At 42.3% G+C, this 18,574-nt stretch overlaps 2 pseudogenes; both read left to right on the top strand.

Annotated features, from left to right (window-relative positions):
* Positions 1 to 349: 349 nt before the first annotated feature.
* Positions 350 to 1,303, top strand: LOC131832972 (putative olfactory receptor 2B8; annotated as a pseudogene).
* A 14,452-nt stretch (positions 1,304 to 15,755) lies between these two features.
* Positions 15,756 to 16,709, top strand: LOC131832970 (putative olfactory receptor 2B8; annotated as a pseudogene).
* Positions 16,710 to 18,574: the final 1,865 nt, after the last annotated feature.

Genomic DNA, 18,574 nt, shown 5'->3' with positions numbered 1-18,574 from the left:
TATTTCCTTCATGCTTATTATCTCTAAAATGTATGTACATACTTACAGTCCTTTAAGTCCCATTAAGTTCAGACCAAAAGAACTTTCATACCTATAACCGATACCAACATGAAGTCCATTATTTCATTTTTCCCATATTACATTTTAAAGATTTACTTTTTGTGATAATGTGGAAGTAAGCTGGTGTAAGTTATGTCAATTTCAATCATTTATTGAAATAGTTACTTTTAGTATGCCATGGCCAGGTCTTACAACATGAGAGATCCACCTCCAGAGGCACCAACTTTTTTTTTTTTTTCTTTGAAGGTTTCTTTTAAAAGTTGCTAAACACTTGGTCCTGACAGGAAACATGCACTAACAGAGGATGGAACAGAAGAATGGCAGTTCTTTCACAGGGTTTATCCTGCTGGGGTTCTCTGACCAGCCTCAACTGGAGCTAGTCCTCTTTGTGGTTCTCCTGATCTTCTACCTGTTCACTCTGCTGGGAAACACCACCATCATTGCCTTGTCTTACCTCGACCCACATCTACATACTCCCATGTACTTTTTCCTCTCCAACCTAAGCTTCCTGGACCTGTGTTACACGACCAGCAGTGTCCCTCAGCTCCTGGTTCATCTCAGGACAGAAGACAAGTCCATCTCGTTTGGTGGCTGTGTAGTTCAGCTATTTGTCTTCTTAGGGCTGGGATGCACGGAATGCATTCTATTAGGGGTCATGGCGTTTGACCGCTATGCAGCCATCTGCAAGCCCCTGCAGTATACCGTGATCATGCACCCCCGTCTCTGTGCCCTCATGGCTTCTGCGTCATGGTTCATTGGTTTTGGCAACTCCTTAGCGCAGACAGTGCTCATCTTCCTTTTGCCACTTTGTGGGAGAAATAAAATAGACCACTTCATTTGTGAGATCCCCGCACTGCTCAAGCTTGTCTGTGTTGACACCACTGTGAATGAATCTGAGCTTTTCTTTCTTGGTGTGATCATTCTCCTCGTACCTGTGGCCTTAATCATCTTCTCCTATTGTCGGATTGTCAGGGCGGTCTTAAGAATAAAGTCATCTGCAGGGCAGAGGAAAGCGTTTGGCACATGTGGGTCCCACATCACAGTGGTCTCCCTGTTCTATGGCACGGCCATCTATGCTTACCTCCAGCCCAGCAACAACTACTCCCAGGATCAGGGCAAGTTTGTTGCTCTGTTCTATGCCATCGTCACCCCCACGGTCAACCCTGTCATATATACACTGAGGAACAAGGATGTGACGGGGGCAATGAAGAAAGTGCTTTGCAGGGGCCAGGACTCCAGATGACTGGGCGGGGAAGACCCTTTGATGGAACACATTGAATGCCAGAGTGATTAGACCTACATGGATCATCTAATATTTCCCGTGATAACTTTCAAGGGTATTATCTTACTTCATTGTTTTATGTAAATGAGTGCTCAAAATCCCAATTCAAGGATTCACACAACTTCCAGAGAGGCTGATTTTTGTTCCTAGATCAAAAGCACATATATGGATTTATTATTTAATTTGAGAAAGAGAGAGCATGAGCAGCAGGGGTATAGGGAGAGGGAGAAAGAATCTCAAGCGACTGTACCCTGAGCACAGAGCCTGATGCTGGGATTGGTCGCACAACGCTGAGATCACAACCTGAGCTGAAATCACGTGTTGGACTGTCACCACATGCACCCACCTGGCTGCCCGAGCTCTTCCTCACATTTGTACTTTAGAGAGCTCCACAGGTTTTCATATTTCACTTCCATTTGGGAATCCTATTCCATTTCTAAGTGCAAAAAAAATTTATGCACATGATACTAAGGCATAGGCAAAATAAGAATATGAACCACTAACATACTGTAAGAAATGTTAACATTTTAGCAGTTTTTGCAACTGCTGGAGGTATGTCACTTATTCTTGCATTTGGATCATGGCCGGATTACCAGGTCCATAGGTTGACTGTATCATTGCCTTTTCACAGAATTAGGTGGGCATCTGTGGGAAAAGTATACTTTTAGATGGACAAGAAATTTGGTAACATCACTTCTGATATACCCATTCAGATATGAGGCCTGGTGTGATGTGAGCAGTGTGACAGTGGCTTTATGCAGCTTTGTGAGGGGTTCCTGTCACACAGGGGCAGGGCCTGGTGCGTTGCTGCTGATACGCTGAGCAGCAGCTCTCGAGCCCCAGACAGTGCTTACATGTCACGTTGTGCTGCAGGCACAGGAGCACCCATATGTGGTCTGCAAGCCGGCTACATGGCCTGGGAGCCACCCCCTGCATTCAAAATGACTTTTAGGACATTATTGTATCCTAGTCAATATTCTATATGTTCTATCTACAATAATGCAGCAAAATTTCAAAGGGGAAACATTTAGATCTTTTCTTCGTACCATTTTCTAATTTTTTTGTTCCAGGCATCAACTGATCTATGCTTTGTATATCACATCTGCCCAAGGCCCCAGGCAATTTGAATGCAGAGACACATAAAGTAAGAGAAATGACACTTTCCAGGGAAATCCTATGTTCCGTGGAGCTTACTCATTTACACCAGGGGAAAACTTAAAGAAAAAAATAAAATATATGTGAGCTATTAAAGATCTCTGTGTGTCTAAGCTTTATAGATAGCCATCTCATTATGAAGTCAGTGTCACACAGTTCTGAATTCTGCACACAGCCAAGTGCAAGTAGATGTGTTTGTGTCTTGGGGTGGACACATGTACATAACAACTCTCCTGTTTCCTATCCTGACAGCTAAGGGGCCTCCCCAGGGCCTTGGACCTTGAGCTGGCCATGCTCGTGCCAAGTGATCTTGCTGCAGGGACAGCATGTGGAAGCTGCAGATGACAGCCATGGGAGGTTATGCACACGGTCAGGTTCTCTCTGTATCACTACAAGCATCACAGTATTCTTACTTGAAATCAACACCCAGGATGTATCTTGACACCATAGTGATACTTCATGTGTATCAGTAGGAAAATAGTTCTGACCACTGTTTATCCCGATGGTGACAAATTTCCTGCTTTCTGTTATGTTTCAGCCTCATCTTGACAATTATACCCAAATGGTCACTTTACAAGACCAGTGCTCTAACCCCTTAGCTATGGAGCCAAAATGGTCACTTTAAAGTCCCTCAAGTGAACTGTCTTTGGTGCAAAACCCTCAAGGTCTCATGATGTTACAGAGCCTATTGTAGTGGGTAAACAACTCCTTCTCTGCTCTTAAGGACACATAGAACCTGGAGCAAAATATTTATTTCCTTTATTTTTATTATTTTTTTTTTAAAGTATTTATTTATTTTTTTGACAGAGAGAAATCACAAGTAGATGGAGAGGCAGGCAGAGAGAGAGAGAGGGAAGCAGGCTCCCTGCTGAGCAGAGAGCCCGATGCGGGCCTCGATCCCAGGACCCTGAGATCATGACCTGAGCCGAAGGCAGCGGCTTAACCCACTGAGCCACCCAGGCGCCCTATTTATTTCCTTTAAATGAATGTGTGAATGGCATTTGGATGTTTACAACTCATGAAAATAAGCTATAGAGAACAAAGTCTCTGGGATCCATGCCAAAATTAAAAAAAAAAAAAATCAGGTAAGAGACCAAACACAAGTTCTGTGACATTTTTCTCTTAGGAATCTGCTCCCCATGGTGTCCATGCCTTGTATGTAATAGACTCCAGCGTTGTGTAAATTGTGACCAATATTATTTGGACCATTTCCTTCTGCGTGTTCACCAGTAAGTGTCGCATGGCTGTGCACTTGTACCCAAGGCTTGGCTAAATTATTTATTTCATCTGTCTTTAGCCCCTGGAGGTCAGGATGATTGTGATTCTCTAGAGCAAGTCATGGGTTCTTCCAGCTCTTCTGTTTTCTGAGGGACACAGGGCACACACATCATTGGCTCCTATAGTGACAGCAGAGACCCAGAATGTCAGTCAGACTCACATGAAACACAATTTTTAACAGCAGGTGATTCATTACCAGGTAGCGAAGGATACCAAGTAGCAGGAGTGCATGCAGGACGCCCCAGAGCCATCAGGCACAGCCTGGCAGACCCCTTCACTGCAACGGGAAACATTTTTCTTCTCATACGTGAGGCAGATCTACCGTGGTATGAGTCAGCACCAAGAAGGCCTGGGGGGGATTCTCACATTATGTCTCCCTACCTTCATAGCCCTGTCCTGGCTTTAGGACTGTCATTTGGTAGCATATCTGCAGTGTGTAGAGTGGAGGTTCTAAACAGACCCTCTGTGTCATGCTGCAGTCACTATTAGGTCAGAAATCACAGCACAGCCACCCCTGTCAGACCCTCATGTCGCTCAGAGTCTGTGCATTTCAGTTACTGTTTGCCAGAGTTCTGCTCTGTCCAGGCTCAGTGAGGAGGGAGGAACAGGTTATAGGTCCCTGTGAGCCCTTTCCTTTGCAGCTGCCTTCTTTTCAGATGCTTGTCTTGTAATACAGGTGAGAAGTTCTTTCCTGGCTGTGGTATTGCAGCGTATTTCAGACCTGGTCTTGCAGACTCTGGGAACCACTGTGCATGGGAATGTGGTTTGCTGGGAAGGTTGGCTCTGTATCAGTGCAGAAACGAGTGCTGCTCAGAGGGGTCAGGGGATGGGTTCCCTGATATGGTCTAGGGACTAGACATTTGCTTTGGGGTGGAAGAATGTTCCTTCTTCCCCCCAGGGTTCTTCCACTTGTTTTGGAATTTAATTGTAAGAGCAGAGTTAACAGGAGAAAAAAATCTGATGGTTTATTACTTGACCATGGAGGCTCAATGATGAAATTGAGACCCAAAGAAATGACCAAGGCAGGCAGTTTTTACACCTCCTATAAAGAGACAAGAAATGTGTGTGGAATTGACAGGATAAAGGAAATACGTGTTTGGGAGCTTTAGTTAAGAAGGGATTCTAATTAGAATTTGGGCTGAGGTAGCAGATTCCTAAAAAAGTAGCAAGGTTTGTTTCTATAGCTTTCTAACTTTAAGGTACCTATCCGTGTCAGGATGTCTTTTAGTTTTCATCCTGGTCAGGTGTCTTTCATGGGGAGATTTGTTTCCTGTTTCAGGAGGACAGAGGACAGTGTGGTGTCCTTGCACCTGCTGTTTCTGAAGTAGCTTCCATTCAAGACAGTCAGTATGACCTTGAGGCCCATTTTGGAATCTGCCCTGGGTCTCTACACGTGTCATACACTTGATGCTTTCTAAAAACTTAATTCCATTGATTTACACTGTTGGGTGGATTTATTTTAACCTTTTGGAAGTGAGCACTGGGTATGGTACATAAGCAATGACTGTTGGAACACTGAAAAAATAAAATTAAATTTAAAAAAAAAGGAAAGCCAGGGGTACCTGAGTGGCTCAGTGGGTTAAAGCCTCTGCCTTCGGCTCGGGTTGTGATCCCGGAGTCCTGGGATCGAGCCCCGCGTCGGGTTCTCTGCTCAGCGGGGAGCCTGCTTCCTCCTCTCTCTCTCTCTGCCTGCCTCTCTGCCTACTTGTGATCTCTGTCTGTCAAATAAATAAATAAAATCTTAAAAAAAAAAGGAAAGCCAAATAAAAAAGATATCCACAGGGGTCTTTAAGAAGTATAAGTTCTTCTGATAAGGCAAAATTTCTGAGGAGAGTTTTAAGCTCTTTTGAGAATGATATTTGCTGTTCAGTTCTTGATCTGTGTCTTTCGTCTCAGTGAAGCATCCTGCAGATTTTTGCTTTTAAGGATTTTATTTATTTGTGTCAGAGAGAGAGAGAGAGAGAGAGAGAGGGAACACAGCACAAGCAGCAGACAGAGAAGCAGTCTCCCCACTAAGCAAGGAACATGATTTTGGACTTGATCCCAGTTCCCCAGGATTATGACCTGAGTGGAAGGCAGATGTTTAACTGACTGAGCCACCCAGGCATCCCACATCCTGGACATCGTTAATGGTTGGGTTATTTGGGATCCTCATGTTCAATACGATGTCATTGCATTGGGATGAAAAAAATCTTTTCCCATATTTGGTTGTTATTGTATAGAAAGACAACAAATTTGTGTATGTTGAGTTTCTATTCTACATCTTTACTAAACTTCTTGGTGAGTTCTCACACTGTGTTTGTGGTGTCTATGGATTTTTCTATATAAGATCATATCATTTCCAAACAAAGATGATTTCACTTTAAAAAAAAATTTGGCTGCCATTTATTCCATTTTTCCCAAAGATTGCTGAGGCTGGGACTTCTAGTCTGTGTTCTGTAAGTATAGTAAAGGTGGCATCTTTCTCTTGTTTCTGATCTTAGAGGAAAAGCTTCCAACCTTCTGGCATTGAGTATGTTAGCCATGGGTTTGTCACATAGGGCCTCTATTATGTTGAGACATATTCCTTCTCCACCTGATTTGTCAAGTGTGTTTACCATGAAAAGACATTGTGTTTTGTTAGATGCTTTTTTTTTTTGCCTCTATTGAGATAACCATATGATTTTTCTCTTTCATTCTGCTAACGTGGTGCTGCACATCTATAGATTTTGTATGTTGGCTTACCCTGTGTCCTGTTATACATTGCTCTTGATCATGATGTATGAACCTCTTAATCTGGTGTTGAATTTTGTTTGCTAATATTTTTTCAGAGGATTATTTATATATTTGGCTGAGAGGGAGAGAAAGCACAAGCGGGGGGGGGGGTACTAAAGGGAAAGGGGGAAACGGACTCCCCACCAAGCAAGGAGTCCAACACAGAGCTCAATCCCAGGACCCTGGAACCATGACCTGAACCAAAGGCAGGTATAGTTCTTAGATGATTGTTCTTAAATGTTCTTCTTCTTCTTCTTCTTCTTCTTCTTTTTTTTTTTTTTTTTTAAGATTTTATTTATTTATTTGACAGACAGAGATCACAAGTAGGCAGAGGAAGGCAGAGAGAGAGGGGGAAGCAGGCACCCCACTGAGCAGAGAGCTTGATGCTGGGCTCGATCCAGGACCCTGGGATCATGATCTGAGCTGAAGGCAGAGGCTTAACCCACAGAGCCACCCAGGCGCCCCAGTTCTTAAATGTTCTTAATGATGCTAGTTCTTAAATGATTGGGAGTGAAAAGAGCAGATATCCTGCTATTAGGCAAAATATGGTTCAATCCAAAAAGGGTAGCAAGGGTAAATTAGAGTGGACAACGGAGTCTGCGGGACTAGTATTGCCTCTGAGGGATGTTTTTATGTCACCAGAGTGAAAATCCATGTTTAGGGACTGAAAATGGATGTGTTTTTAGTGTTCCCAGGAGTGTCCCGTCCCATGTAACTCATTAGCCTCAGTTGCAGTATTCAGAGTTTGGCTCCCCGAGACAGCCAAGGAGGAAGGCTCTGGAGAGGGGACATCAACAGGTCGTCAATCTCTGGCTGCCAGATTGATTGGGAGTGAAACTATGTCTCCATTTAACTTCCGTTTACCAATCCCATTTAATAGTAGTGGATACAATATTTTTTGCTAGTGTTTAAATTCCTTTTTAAATTTGAGACACATTATTCACATAACATTGTAATAGTTTTAGGCGTACAATGTAAAGGTTCCATACTGGTGTATGAAGTGGAGTCATCACCCCGGTGAGTCTGGTTAACATCCACTGCTGCACGCAGTCACCCCTTTTCATCTAGAGATGAGAGCGTTTATGATTTATTCTCTTAGCAATTTTCAAATATGCAATATGGTCTATCAATTCTCCTTTAGTTCTGGATCAGCATATGGAGCTCGAGGGCAGCGTGAGATAGGACAGCATATAAGGGGTGACTGTAAGGGAATTATCAGGCTATCCACAGCATCATTAAGGACGCCAGTCTTGGTGACTGAGAGGTTGGATGATCCCTTTGTTAGAAGAGAGAGGCCAAGAGGCAATGCTCCTACTTTGGGCTGAACTGTGTCCCAGCAAGAACTGTGGTCATATCCTAACACCTTGTGCATATGAATGTGACCTGTTTGAAGAGAAAGTCTTTGCGGATGTAATCAAATGAAGAGGAGGTCATATGTGATGAAGGTGGCCTTTAATCCAGAATGGCCAGTGTCCTTACGAGAAGCCAGCTCAGAGACACAGACACAGATACAGGGAGAATGCCATGTGACCACAGAGGCAAATTTGGAGAATGAGGAATCTACAAACCAAGGAAGACCAAGGATTTCTGGCAACAGGAAGCTAAAAGAAAGACATGAAACACATTCTCCTTTAGAACCTTCAGAAAAAGGGTACCCAGGTAGGTGGCACCGGATTTTGGACTGGCTTCCAGGACCATGAGGGAAAATGTGTCTTATTTTAATATTTTCTTAAAAATTTAAATCTTAGGTGGTTAACATAGGGTACAATATTGGTTTCTGGAGCAGAATTCAGTGATTCGTCACTTACATGAAACACCCAGTGCTCTTCCCAAGAGCCCTCCTTAATACCTTTCGCCCATTTAACCCCACCCCTACCCACCTCCCTCCGTCAGTGCTCAGTGTGTTCTCTGTCATGAAGACTCTCCTATGGCTACATTCCCTCTCTTCTTTTTCTCTTTTTCCCCTTCTCGGATGTTCGTGTTTCTTCTTTCTTAAAGCCACATATGAGTGAAATCATATCATATTTGTCTTTCCCTGACTGCGTTATGTCACTCAGCTTAACACACTCCAGCTCCATCTACATTTTGCAAATGACAGGACTTCCTTCTTTGTGATGGCCGAGTAGTGTTCCACACCTTGTTCATCCATTCTTCAGTCGATGGACATTTGGGATCTTTCCATAATTCAGCTATTGTTGATGCTGCTGCTGTAAATATTGGGGTGCATATATCCCCTTGACACTGTGTTTTTGTATCCTTTGAATAAATTCCTGGTAGTGCAAATGTTGAGTGTAGGATAGCTCATGTTTAATTATTTGAGGAACCTCCATACCATTTTCCAGAGCGGCTGCACCAGCTTGCATTCCCCGCAACAGTGTAGGAGGGTTCCCCTTTCTCTGCTTCCTCCCCCATATCTGATGTTTCCTCTGTTGTTAATTTTAGCCATTATGACAGGGGCAACGTGATATCTCATTGTGGTTTTGATATGTATTTCCCTGATGCCGAGTGACATTGAGCATTTTTTTTTTTTAATGTGCCCGTTAGGCATTCGGATGTCTGTTCTCTGTGTAACTGGAACCTCTCTCTGTGTGGCCTGTCTCTGCTTCTGTCATTTGTCCCTCTGGATTTGTCTTCTCTTTCTCTCCCTTTTTTGGGAGGCATTTCATTTTCCCTTTCCCTACTTAGGCTCTTCATCTGTTTATCCAGTGGTGGTAACCATGGATCCCAACACAGGGCAGCAGTGCAGGGTGGTGACATGTCACTTAGCAGGAAGGTTGGGCTGTTTCAGAGGGAGGACAAGTAGTGAGGAAGAGGACCGGAGAGCTGGGAAGAGTTCAGAGACAGCCTGTTGGAGAATGTACTGAGCTGGTGGCAATTTAGATCTTACAGAGGAAAGATTGCCCTCACTGAGGGGCACATGGGTGGCTCAGTCAGTTAAGCGTCTGCTTTTGGCTCAGGTCATGATCGCAGGGTTCTAGGATTGAGCCCTGCATCTGGCTTCCTGCTTAGCTGGAAGTCTGCTTCTCTCTATCCCTTTGCTCCTTCCCCTGCTTTTTTCTCTCTCAAATAAATAAATAAAATCTTAAAAAAGAAATGAATGGTTATGATACTGCCTCCTTTGCTAACTAGACCTGGAGAGAACTTCCGCTGGCCTCCACCCAACTGCATACCTTTCTCTCTCCTTTGCTCTTGACTTTGTTATAATCAGCCCTTTGATACCGTTTTTAGTCGTGACTGTAATTTTGTGCTGTAATTATAGCCTTACCCCACATGTATGAGTTCATGAACAGCAGTTTGTTTTACCTGTTTTTGAACTTATGCAGGGGGATTGTTTACTTTGTAACTTGCATCCTTTCCTCAGCACTTTATGTGAAGCAGAGTGTTCCAGTTTGTTTAGTTGGAGTTTTATTCATACTGTTGGAAAGTACTCCTGTATGAATAGGTCACAGTTTACCAGTTTACTGTGCATGGGTCTTTGGATTCATCCGGGTTTTGGTTAACATCAGTGACAGTGCTGTGGAATGTCTTATATGTGTGTCTTGGGCCAGGCGGCAGAGCACTGTCCTGGATAATATTGGATCCAGGAATGTGAGTGTGGGTCAGCGTCTCTAGATAATGCTTCACGAGTGTCAAAGTGACTTGAGCGTGTAAGGCTGGCAGTGAGTGGGGCCTGGGACACAAAGGGTTAACAGCAGGTCTGTGATTCCTTCCCTGGTCAGGACACCCACACTGTCGTGGCTGCCAGTTGCCCCCTGACTCTCAGGAGGGGATCTACGTGGTATAGGGATAACTGAGAAAATTCAAATCTGAGAACATTTTTAGCAGGAAGTAGTTAATCTCTTGGTTGAACAGGGTAAATGAACCTGGAACTTACGGTTCTAGGTAAACAGCCACAAACCACCCAACTTCCTTCCATTTTTCTGTAGTGATTATTTTAACTATCCCAGTAAAGTAAAAATAATTTCGAGCTTAAATGCAAGAGTAGTTGAAATTAAATCATATGTGTTTTGTTAAAAAGAGATGATTTTTTAAAAACTGTTTGAGTACATCACTAAAACCTATCAATATAAACCGAGCAGTGTTCTAGATGATTTGAGATTTTGTTTTCCCTTTGCTCTATTAGAAGTTTGGTAGAATTTGGTTGTCTTCCTTTATACTCATGGTAATGATGAGAATGTGCCTAATTATTAGCTCTGTGATTCCATTTACATTGGTTATGAATGAAATTAAATTAATAATTTGTTCACATATTTACATAAAAATTATATAGCTGAATTGATTATATGTAAATATTTGGTTAGCTGTGAGGATAAAAATCTTAGGTGATTTCTAAAAGCTATAGATTATTCACAGATGATAGCCAAGGTGGCTGGGGAGATCACGGGAGTTATTTCTTCTCTGTGAAATATGTGAAGTAACAAAGGAGACAGATGAGGTCTCCTCTGGCTTTGTCCTTGATTGTTGTTCTCCCTGAGGACGGCCACCTCTACATAGCTCAGTGACAGGGGCTCATTAACAGTGTGGGGCATCTGCTCCCCAGAGACGTCAGCCAGGGAAACACATTTGGTTTTCGGTGCCAGCCCAGCCACAGCTGAGTGTCACAGCACCTCTCCTGTGCTCATAAGGGACTCCCTGTCATACAGCCAGGTCACTGCTTTCGGGAAACCATAGTGGAGTTTGCAATTGCCTTCATCGTCCTAGAGGAAAAGTGCAGATCTCTTTACCACATGAAGATATGTGAAGTCATCACAGAAAGCATCCTTTTGCTTAGGAAAAACCTATGGATAACCCAGTTTTGGTGTAGTTAGGCTTTGCACTTACTGCATACAACTTAGTGCCAATCTCTAGTGCTGCCTTTAGACAATAACTTGGAATGGCGGTAGGGAAATAGCTTAGAAGCCACAGAGAAGGTGAGCAAAGGTGAGTGAAATGGAACTTGGTCTGTGTGTGCTTTAGGATAGTGGCTATTGCATTAGACAGCGAGCGCTGAGTATTTCCATCAGCACAGATGCATACTGTATGGGAGACTTGTGTCCAGCTTCTTACGGGATCAGGCACATGCCATCTTCCACCTGAGACCAATCCTTGCTTAGCAGCATTCTCTGCTCTGTTTTGCTTCCCTCATCCCCTTTATCCTGAGAGCACTCCCTGAACAAGCCACATGCAGTGGAAATCCTACCTGATCCCCTTCTCCCATGGAACCTGGTGGAAAGCACCGTCCGGTTCGTGAGACCTGTCATTTCCAGGGTTGTGAAAGCTGCCTTCCCCCTCACTAGCTCATCCCGCATTGCCCATGGAAGCCTGTTGTAGAATATGTGGGGTCATCTCAGACCTAGGGGACAGATGCTCTATTAAAGTTATAGATTTTCATTCCTAGCACTGTCAGCACTATTTCAGGATTCATTCGGGGACTGGATAGGGCATGGTTTGTATGTCAATTATGTCGGTGACTATTATATTTTTGAAATATCTTCAATACAAACATTATCTTGATATCTTTGACCTTTAAAATATGTACTTTGTATACTGAGTATCTGGTTTTATGGAAACATTTATTATTCCACTAAAATTAGTAGACTTCTATGTCAGCATTGAGCACTGACAGTAATGGCTCTATTAGCTTTCGTGTGCTGGTACCAAATATTTAACCTCTTCCATTAGATGTCTGTTCTCTTAGTTATTATTGTAGAATTGTATTTTTTTGAGATGTCATTCCCCACTTTATTGTTTTTAGATGGTGATTATTACATAAAATGCCATTGTTTCTAGTATGTAGAATCTCTTTATTTTTATTTCACCTAATAACTCTTTTCTCTCTCAATGTATAACCTGTGCTTTTCTCAAGGATTTATTGTTTTGTATGCAAGATAATAATTTAGTGTGGATTTGTTCGTGGATTTTCTTCTACCATATCACATCATGATAATTGCTGGAGACAGCGTTCTGTGCTCCTTACATAGGATGGATGTGTTTACTGTTCCAGCCAGGATTATTTACATAGTTTGTCCAAGAGGAATGAATGTCTTTTACTGCATTCAGGCATTTGATACCTACCTATGTAGAGATGATGGTTTTTAGTCTACTCACACGGTCTTTGACGTGGTAAGAAGTAGATGAAATGAAGTTTTTCATTTAACCTTAAGGCTACACGTCCTTTCTCTGGGAAGATGTGTTCTGTGGTGGTGCACAGAGATTGGCGAGGGACGGAGGCTGAGCGGGGGAGGTGGAGGGAGGAAAGTGAGCCCGATCAGCAGCTCAAGCTGTTGAGATCCGAAGAATGCAGTATGCAGGCTGCTCTTTCTCACGTCCAGTGCTGCTCAAGGGGAATAGTTTTCCTAGATGTAATGTGAAAAAAAGAAAGAAAGAAAGAAAAAAGACGGTGGACTATGACAAGAGTATTCCTGTTCCCTCTCAGGGTTCTCTCCAGGAAGGCACTGGAAGCAATTGTAACCTCCACAGACAATCCCATTCTTTCTGTCTCTTTTAGTGGGCATCTCCTTTGCCTGATGCTTTGTTTTTCAATGGAAAATCATATTCATTTTTGTACCTTTCGGATAGATGCCATTCAGCATTCTTTAGATATATGTATACATACATACACATGCGTATGTAATCCAGAAAAGAAGGAAACCATTTGTGCAAGTTCAGCTCACCACAGTTTTGTCTTCTCTTCCCTTCCTTCTTAGTCCTTATTGATAAGATAATGTTAAAATAGATCACTATGTATTGTGACGGTACAATATGATACTGGTGTTTTCCTTGGATGAGTTAACATTTCCCTTTTGTCCTCCTTACTTTGGTGAGTAATGCCTTACTTTGGTGAGTAATGCCAGCAATTTCTTTCAGATAATTTATCTGTATTTGTGCGTGTGTACATGAAACTGACTGTGGTTTATTTGCTCTTCTGAGCAGGTGTGAGTCTGGGCACATTCCCTGTTTTTGCACGTTTACACTGTTTCAGATACCTTTATAACTAATTCCATTAAGAAAGTTTTTGTGGATAGATTTTTTTTTTTTAATGGATACAACTGAATGCATCTCTGCAGGAAATCCAAGGAAGCATAAAATAATGTGACATACTGTATCCTCTAGTCTCAGTCCATAAAACTTATTTAATGCCAGTATTGTACCAATTTCTTTCACACACTAGTGGGTCTGCCCTGAAACCTGATTCAGATATTTAGTCTCAGAAGAACAAGAAATGAACTGTATGCCTAAGCATTTGAACATGAACAAACTGAAACACTCATTTTCTGAGCCTCTTTGGTTGGTTTATAACTGCTTCTTCAGTACTAAGCAGCTGGAAGTATAAGGTCATCAGACTCACCCGAGCGCTGGTTACGTTTCTGATTCAGCATCATTAACTCTGCAAGACAGCTTCGAGAAGGTACTAATCTAATGTGGACGGGTATCTGAGATTTTAGATAATACCCGAATATCCTTTTCTATGACTTTCTTTGTCCTACTCAAAGGCTTCCTTTATAGGTATTTACCTGTCATTGCTTTGAGAATAAATAGGTCTTTTTATATTTATCTAGTTGATTACTTCATCGTAGAAGTGGTGTAAAGCATTACCCTTTGTATGTAGATTATACAGTTGTGTAACTTTTTAAAGTATTTATTCTGATGAGAATGTGGATGGTGAATAGTCTAACCCTTTTCAGGAGTTTCATGTGGTCTGGTTGGCAATGTGTAAAACAAAAGTGTGCAGAAGGAAGAGGAAAGTTGTGGGCACTGAATTTTAGGGCTCTGATTCCACTAGAGTATGCCCGACCAAGGTATGTTCAGAGTTTCTGAAAATTAATATAGTAATTTTAAGTGTTTAGGCAAAGTTAAGCACTGTATTTAAGTGGTGTTTTCAGGTTCTCTCTGATTGTTTTCGTTGTTTTACTACTCTAAGGAAACACAAATTCCAAACATGTAGCTTTCATAAAAATAACATCTTAGAGAGGTAATTCTGATGCAATGTTTTTTTTTTTTAATTTTTTATTTTTTATAAACATATATTTTTATCCCCAGGGGTACAGGTCTGTGAATCACCAGGTTTACACACTTCACAGCACTCACCAAAGCACATACCCTCCCCAATGTCCATAATCCCACCCCCTTCTCCCAAACCCCCTCCCCCCAGCAACCCTCAGTTTGTTTTGTGAGATTAAGAGACAAACCATAAGTGACTCTTAATCTGATGCAATGTTTATAGGCAGAACTACTACTGATATTTTTAATGTAATTGAATTATTTGTATATGTACATTCTAGATCTTAAATTCCTATATCTGAACACATTTTTGAGTTTCTTTTTTATTATATTCTATTGCAGTATAATAGTAGTAATAATGTGTATGGGTGTATGTATATATATATATGTATATATATATAGTAGTGATTGTGAATCACTACATTTGTATCTTCAGGGTAAATACCCAGTAGTACAATTGCTGTTTCGTACGGTAGCTCTATTATCAACTTTTTCATCTATTTTCAACTTTTTGAGGAAACTCCATGCTGTTTTCCAGAATGGTTGCACCAGCTTGCATTCCCACCAACAGTGTAGGAGGGTTCCCCTTTCTCCACATCCTCGCCAGCATCTGTCATTTCCTGACTTGTTAATTTTGGCCATTCTGACTGGTGTGAGGTGGTATCACATTGTGGTTTTGATTTGTATTTACTGGATGCTGAGTGATGTGGAGCACTTTTTCATGTACATTCTAGCTCTTAAATTCCTATATCTGAACACATTTTTGCGTGTCTTTTGTATTATATTCCATTGTAGGTGAGGTGTGTACAAATCCAGTTGTGTAAAACACAAGATACATATTTGCAATAACATCTCTCCCTCCGTCTGCATCTCCTGATTCTTTCTGATTGTTCTCCTTCTATTTCCTTCATCTTTATTATCTCTAAAATGTATGTACATACTTACAGTCCTTTGAGTCCCATTAAGTTCAGACCAAAAGAACTTTCATACCTATAACCGATGCCAAAATGAAGTCCATTATTTCATTTTTCCCATATTACATTTTAAAGATTTACTTTTTGTGATAATGTGGAAGTAAGCTGGTATAAGTTATATCAATTTCAATCATTTATTGAAATAGTTACTCTTAGTATGCCATGGCCAGGTCTTACAACATGAGAGATCCACCTCCAGAGGCACCAACTTTTTTTTTTTTCTTTGAAGGTTTCTTTTAAAAGTTGCTAAATACTTGGTCCTGACAGGAAACATGCACTAACAGAGGATGGAACAGAAGAATGGCAGTTCTTTCATGGGGTTTATCCTGCTGGGGTTCTCTGACCGGCCTCAACTGGAGCTAGTCCTCTTTGTGGTTCTCCTGATCTTCTACCTGTTCACTCTGCTGGGAAACACCACCATCATTGCCTTGTCTTACCTTGACCCACATCTACATACTCCCATGTACTTTTTCCTCTCCAACCTAAGCTTCCTGGACCTGTGTTACACGACCAGCAGTGTCCCTCAGCTCCTGGTTCATCTCAGGACAGAAGACAAGTCCATCTCGTTTGGTGGCTGTGTAGTTCAGCTATTTGTCTTCTTAGGGCTGGGATGCACGGAATGCATTCTATTAGGGGTCATGGCGTTTGACCGCTATGCAGCCATCTGCAAGCCCCTGCAGTACACCGTGATCATGCACCCCCGTCTCTGTGCCCTCATGGCTTCTGCGTCTTGGTTCTTTGGTTTTGGTAACTCCTTATTGCAGACAGTGCTCATCTTCCTTTTGCCACTTTGTGGGAGAAATAAAATAGACCACTTCCTTTGTGAGGTCCCTGTACTGCTCAAGCTTGTCTGTGTTGACACCACTGTGAATCAGTCTGAGCTCTTCTTTGCCAGTGTGATCATTCTCCTCATACCTGTGGCATTAATCATCTTCTCCTATGGTCAGATCGTCAGGGCGGTCTTAAGAATAAAGTCATCTGCAGGGCAGAGGAAAGCGTTTGGCACATGTGGGTCCCACATCACAGTGGTCTCCCTGTTCTATGGCACGGCCATCTATGCTTACCTCCAGCCCAGCAACAGCTATTCCCAGGATCAGGGCAAATTTGTTTCTCTGTTCTATGCCATCGTCACCCCCACAGTCAACCCCATCATATATACACTGAGGAACAAGGATGTGACAGGAGCAATGAAGAAGGTGCTTTGCAGGGGCCAGGACTCCAGATGACTGGGGGGGGGGGGGGAAGACCCTTTGATGGAACACATTGAATGCCACAGTGATTAAGATGTTTGTGACCTATGTGGGTCATCTAAAATTTCCCGTGATAAGTTTCAAGGGAATTTACTTTTCCATTGTTTTATGTAAATGAGTGCTCAAAATCCAAATTCAAGGATTCACACAACTTCCAGAGAGGCTGATTTTTGTTCCTAGATCATTTGCATATATATATATATATATATATATATATATATATATGGATTTATTATTTAATTTGAGAAATAGAAAGTATGAGCATCAGGGGTATAGGGAGAGGGAGAAAGAATCTCAAGCAAACTGTACCCTGAGCACAGAGCCTGATGCTGGGATTGGTCGCACAATGTTGAGATCATAACCTGAGTTGAAATCACATGTCAGGCACTCACCACGTGTACCCACCTGGCTGCCCGAGCTCTTCCTCACATTCATATTTTAGAGAGCTCCACAGGTTTTCATATTTCACTTCCATTTGGGAATCCTATTCCATTTCTAAGTGCAAAGAGACATTTATGCACATGATATGAAAGGCATAGGCAAAATAAGAATAGGAACCACTAACGCGCTGTAAGAAATGTTAACATTTTAGCATTTCGTAGCAACTGCTGGAGAAGGGTGACTTATTCTTGTATATGGATCATGGCCGGATTACCAGGTCCATAGGTTGACTGTATCATTGCTTTTTCACAGAATTAGGTGGGCATCTGTGGGAACAGCATACTTTTAGATGGACAAGAAATTTGGTAACATCACTTCTGATATACCCATTCAGATATCAGTCCAGGTGTGATGTGAGCAGTGTGACAGTGGCTTTATGCAGCCTGTGTGAGGCGTTCCTGTCACACAGGGGCAGGGCCTGGTGTACTGCTGCCGATACGCTGAGCAGCAGCTGCGGAGCTCCAGACAGTGCTTACGTGTCACGTTGTGCTGCAGGCAGAGGAACACCTGTGTGAGGTCTGCAAGCCGGCTACATGGCCTGGGAGCCACCCCCTGCATTCAAAATGACTTTTAGGACATTATTGTATCTGAAAGTACATAACTCAGTTCCTAGTCAATATTCTATATGTTCTATCTACAATAATGCAGCAAAATTTCAAAGGGGAAACATTTAGATCTTCTCTTCGTACCATTTTGTAAATTTTTGATCCAGGCATCAACTGATCTATGCTTTGTATCTCACATCTGCCCAAGACCCCAGGCAATTTGAATGCAGGGACACATGAAAGTAAGAGAAATGACCTCGGTTTCCCTGGAAATCCCATGTTCCGTGGAGCTTACTCATTTTTACCAGGAGAAAACTTAAAGAAGAAATAAAATGCATGTGAGCTATTAAAGATCTCTGTGTGTCTAAGTTTTATAGATAGCCATCTCATTATGAAGTAAGTGTCACACAGTTCTGAATTCTGCACACAGCCGAATGCAGGTAGATGTGTTCGTGTCTTGGGGTGGACACATGCACATAACAACTCTCTTATCCTGACAGCTAAGGGGCCTCCCCAGGGCCTTGGACCTTGAGCTGGCCATGCTCGTGCCAAGTGATCTTGCTGCAGAGACAGCATGTGGAGGTTGCAAATGACAGCCAGGGGAGGTTATGCACACGGTCAGGTTCTCTCTGTATCACTACAAGCATCACAGTATTCTTACTTGAAATCTACACCTGGGATGTATCTTGACTCCATAGTGATGCTTCATGTATGCCAGTAGGAAAACAGTTCTGTCCACTGTTTATCCCGATGGTGACAAACATCCTGCTTTTCCTTATGTCAGCCACATCCTGACAGTTATACTGAAACGATCACTTTAAAGTCCCTCACGTGAACTGTCTTTGGTGCAAAACC

This window comes from Mustela lutreola, chromosome 6 (genome assembly GCF_030435805.1).
Source record: "Mustela lutreola isolate mMusLut2 chromosome 6, mMusLut2.pri, whole genome shotgun sequence".
Classification (NCBI taxonomy): Eukaryota; Metazoa; Chordata; class Mammalia; order Carnivora; family Mustelidae; genus Mustela; species Mustela lutreola.
This window is presented reverse-complemented; position numbering and strand designations above follow the sequence as displayed.